Source organism: Punica granatum, chromosome 8 (assembly GCF_007655135.1).
Source record: "Punica granatum isolate Tunisia-2019 chromosome 8, ASM765513v2, whole genome shotgun sequence".
Taxonomy (NCBI): domain Eukaryota; kingdom Viridiplantae; phylum Streptophyta; class Magnoliopsida; order Myrtales; family Lythraceae; genus Punica; species Punica granatum.
Genome location: NC_045134.1, coordinates 14,902,904 through 14,908,049, shown reverse-complemented (window position 1 = coordinate 14,908,049; position 5,146 = coordinate 14,902,904).

Sequence of the window (5,146 nt, the reverse complement as noted above, 5' to 3'; positions counted from 1 at the left end):
AGATAACATCAAGCACTCTCTTCTCTACAAGTCCTCTCAACAATATTGAAATGATCTCTTGCAAGAGAATGTGGCTGTCATTGACTCTTGAGGTTGTTTAATTTGAGATCTTTAAAGTTCACGCACCGAGAGATATTATATGCATACCCATTCGGTACTTTCAACGACTTGACAACTTAGAAAAACATTTCTCTCTCTTTTGGTTGAAATGTGTAAGAAGCCGATTCTTTACCATCAAGTTCTTAGATGAAGCGCACTTTTAATGTCCATGGCTTGCAGATCCTTATGGGCATTAACGTTATCTTTGTTACACCGTACAAGATTAAGCATAGTACCGATGTGTTGTCATAGACGTTTTTCTCAATATGCATGACGTCTAAATTATGTCTAACGAGATTGTGACACCAGTACGGCAACTCAAAGAATATACTCATTAGCGTTACAGTTTATCGAACCGTGATGGCCGATTCCCTGCGCGAACCGAGACCGCGAGTATTCGAGCTTGCTCATCTCTTGGTGATAATAGACCAACTTGACCGATTCGACACTCGGACCTCTCATTCACCGATCGGGGATCCTTACAAGTGGATGAATATACAAATAAAATCCTCGCGATGTTCTCTCGAATAATTACAAAGTGCAACTGAATAAGTAAATGGATCCCGATCGGTTTGCATTGGGCCAATATTCCGCTCCGGCTCACCGTGTGTTTTGAATGACTGATAAATAAATTAAGGCAACGCGGGCTCAAAGAGCCGGGGGTCGGGTCCGATCGAACCGACGGTTTGCGGGAGAACCGATTAGTTCCTACTGTAACCGTTGGACCGATCGAGCTCCCGGGTGATATCTAAACACGTTTCACGCATTCAATCCAAATTGCCTTCCACATAGGCCATATTTGGAGTGTGATGGTGACTCGAGGCTAGATCCCATTCCGCACTCGGGTTGCACGCGCTCGATGAATTAAGAGGCGTTGGACCTCGTGTTCGGTGATTTGGGGCGTTGGACCCCGTGCAACATGTAACCTATGGGTTCGGGTCCGAACCGCAATAAATCAACAAAAGCAAGAATAAAACAGAAGAAAACTGATATAACTGACACAATACAGAAAGCAACTGACAACAACTGATAAGTGTTAGTGAATACAAACGAATTGTGTATTAGGCCGACTGTACGTGATTTAATCAGTTATTAGCCGGGGTTGATTAGCAAGCAATGTATCTATCCTAGGCAAGCATAAGTGGCGGATTGGAATGGGGTTCTAAGCCGATTACATGCGTGTGTTCGCTTTAAGACGCTTATTCAGTTAAGTGTCACTGCGGTTTCACCGATTTAGCCAAACTCGTGTTTTGACTCTAGATTGGGATCTATTATCCCACCTATCCATTGTCTAGGGTTCGATTAAGTCGAATGTACGATTAATCCGGTTGTTCGTGTTTTGTAATTGAAGTAAAATGCTCCCCACCGATTCTATGATAGGAAGATAGGAACACCGAAAATGGACGGAATGGGCTATACGAATGAGACTCGTACCCGGATGGGTTGCCCCTTTCAGTCCATAGATCGAGGCGTTTCCGGCTCCCTAGCGCCTAGGGTATCGGTGAGTCACGGAATGACAATTATGCCCTTGGAATAAAATTTTGGTGTTTGTATGCAAATTGGAGATCACGTCACACGAAGGAGTCTAAGGAGGACTCGCGCATCTCGACTCGAGCCGCCTCAAATCGGGCCCGGACTCGAGTCATGGTACGCGAGTACTCATTAGACATCAATTCCACTCGTGTTACGTATCTCGGTATTTTGAAATTGTGAGATTTTTAATGGAAAAGGGCATTTTCACCGTTCCGTAAATCATCGATGCGTTTACAAATTGAGGATTGATTCACCCAATTATTTAGTCCAAATGATTTAATTATCCAAATAATACGTCCCGTTCATCCCGTTTGTGACATTATTCGATGGTAGTGATCTCATATTATAGGTGCCATGGGTTTAATGGGTAACGGCCCGAGGTCAATTTATCCGTCGTGAAATTGATGCATGGCTAGCGGTAGAACACGAGCATAAGTGCACTCAACTCCAAGGAACGAACACGAAACGACGAAGAAGGCCACCCTAGATCCGGGAGGGGTCAAGGGACACTCGGCCATCTTCCGAGGGACTAAGCCGAGAGGTCCCCTTGACCCGCCTTGGGTCACGGGTGGTCTACCACCTCGGTTCGGGCCATTCCTTGTATGCATGACGTATTAAACACGTTAATGGTACATGTTCTAATCATCTCAAGACTATCACGATCATGGACACATGATCGTGATAGAAACACACACGAACGGGGTATTTAAACGGGAACGACAAAGACGGCGTCGGCTCATACATTAGGAAAGCATAAAAATGTGGGAACCGGCTTATTTCGGAAAGGGAGAAACCACCTTGGACCCGTGTGGTCCAACGGGACTCTCGGCCACTTTTTTTTAAAGGTGGCCGTGAGTCCTCATGGCTCACACGGGTCAAGGGAGGTTCTCCGATCCCGATCTAAGCTCATTCCTGCCATGCTAATAAATCTCATGCATCAAACAATGATAATAACCCGGGAACCGACAAGTTTCGGGGAAGAGGAGGCCGATCAAGCCTCGGAGGGACCAAGAGAGCCCACGGGTCCCCTCCTTTGGGCATATGCCGTGGGCTCCCATGGTCTAACCGTGGCTTGAGTGTCTCCTCTACCGCGATTCTAGCCCTTTCTCCTCATGGCACAAACATCATAGGAATGTATGAACGAGACATGATGGACGTGCGTGCATGAAAATGCATGGGAAACATGGATCCGAAGAAAAAAACATAAACTTTCAAGCATTCCATACCTTTAAAACTCATAAACACTTCGTACAAGTAAAGAGCAAAGATTCTAACTTGTCTAAGTCGTAAAGGAGCATTACCTAGCCCCGATGTACGAGGAAAAGAGTCGGGGAAGTGGCCGTGGGAGTCACAAGACTCGGATAGAGGGCTATGGGTGGGTGACCCGAATGTGGACAGCCGCGGCAGTCCGTGGAAAAATGGGTCGGCACGCGAGCTCTGGGCACGGCACGGTGCGAGGTCGGGTTTGTTGGACTCCTAAGAGGCGGATCTACACGACCATGGGCAGACCCGAGCGTGCCAAGGCCTGAACAAACCCGAAAATGTGAGAGAAAACTCGGTAAAAATGAGGAAAACCCGGTTAGAGAGAAACGGGTGAATGGCGGTTGTGCACGGTTGATCGGCCCTTCGGACCGTGACCACCTCTTCACGGGGGAGAGTGAGGGTTGTGAGGAACCCTTTGAACGTGATGGCACGACTCGCCGAAGTCGTGGGAAGAAATGGCACGTGGCTTGCTCGGTGTGCGCGGCTAGGGAAGTCTCGGGACCCGAAAGTTATCACTGCTGGAACGGGGTGTTGGAGGCCTCAAATTGAAAATCTAAGCCCGGAAATGGACTTAGGGGGTGGGAAATATGTAGACTAGGAAGTTTGATGATTTTTGGCTTAAGTCGGGTCGGGTGGTTACCGGAATACCGGGTGGTTTTCCGGCGATTTTAGCCGGTTTTGGCCTTGGCACGGGCTGAACGAAAGTGAGGGAGAGGGCTGGAGCTTGAGAGGTTTTTGGAGAGAGATTGGCTTGAGAGAGAAGGAGAATGGAGAAGTGATTAAGTCTAATGATCAATGGGAACTTATAGGATGTGTTAATGGCTTGATTAAGGGGAGTTGATTGCGGTTTTATGGGTTAATGGGCTGCCGAATCTGACTTAGAGGGCTGCCGAAAAATTAGAGGAGCATTGATGAGGGGAAAATGTCACATAGTGTGTAGGGAAAGCAAGAAAAAAGTGATAGGAAGTGATGGGAGTTGATGGATGGATGTAAGTGTGTAAGAAGATTTGAAATGGGTGGTGGAGGGAAGCTCTTGGAGATGGAGCCGCCGGCCTTGAGGGGTTTGAGCCGCGGCTTGGGCCGTCAATTCGGAGCCGAGGGTTGAGCCGCGGCTTGACGGCTTGGCTTGGCTGAGCTGTGGGTCCCATTCGATTGAGAGAAAAGCCAGAAAATACTTGAAACTTGATTGAGCTCGTATCCGGTCTCCGATGTCCAATTAATTTGAAGATTTGGAATGCTTGAACTACGAGGATTTGAACGAGCCTAATATCGCCGTGCATCGTGTGGACGGATGTTCGGGCGACTCGGCGCCTCGAGGGTCGGTTTTGCCCTGTTTGGACGTTCGGAGTGGAATTTAGTGTCCTTCGACCCCTGATTGATCTTTGTGCATTCTTGCATTCGTTTTGGCGATCCTTTCACCCCGTGGGTGATCGTGGGATCGTCGTCATCGGTCGGGGACCGTTGGCCCGGGGGGACCTAGGGACTTTGACCGGGATTTTTTTCAGTGTGCCCTGAATGCCTTGAGGTGCTCGGGGATTATTGTGAGGTGCTCAGAGATCGCTGTGGTCTCTGCTTTCCGTGGAAATACCTCGAAGGCTCGCCGGGAGACGTTTGTGACCACTGAAACGTATTTCGGGAAACCGAATCGAGTCCCGAAAGATCGCCTGAAGCTTGTTCCCTGACTCTGGTGGTCTCTGGGTGCTTGTAGGCCCGTTTTGAGGGGCCGTTTGCTTGTCAGTGGAGCGAACCCTGGGAGCTCTGTCAGAAAAGGTGTCCGTGAGGGATCGGGGTGTCCCGGCTTAAGCAGGGGGCCCCGAAAATGCACCCGGACGTGTCATTGGTCACCTTGGCACTGAGAGGGATTTTTGAAGCCCCATATTGGGCACCTTTCGGTGCTTCGGTGACTCAGTGATGAATAGTGCCACAGTGCCAGCTTCTCCATTTCGGGGTTCTTTGTCCGTTCATTCTTCTGATGGCTTTCCCCGCTCTTCTCAGTGACCCAGCTCTTTTCCCATTGTTCATGACCCCGTGCCCGCCTATTTGCCTCTGGCTGCCGGGTGATGAATAGTGTCCCGGGCTTCGGTCGGGAATCCCCGTGTGGGAAGCCGGTGGGCCAAAATGGGGTGCTGACAGCTTGCCCCTCTTTGGTTGCATGCTCGTTTAGAGGATGTAGCCAAAGATCATGAGAGGCACCCTTTTTGGTCTCGGCGACCGCTTCTGTCGTCATTCTCCGTGGTAGCTCGTCCCCCCT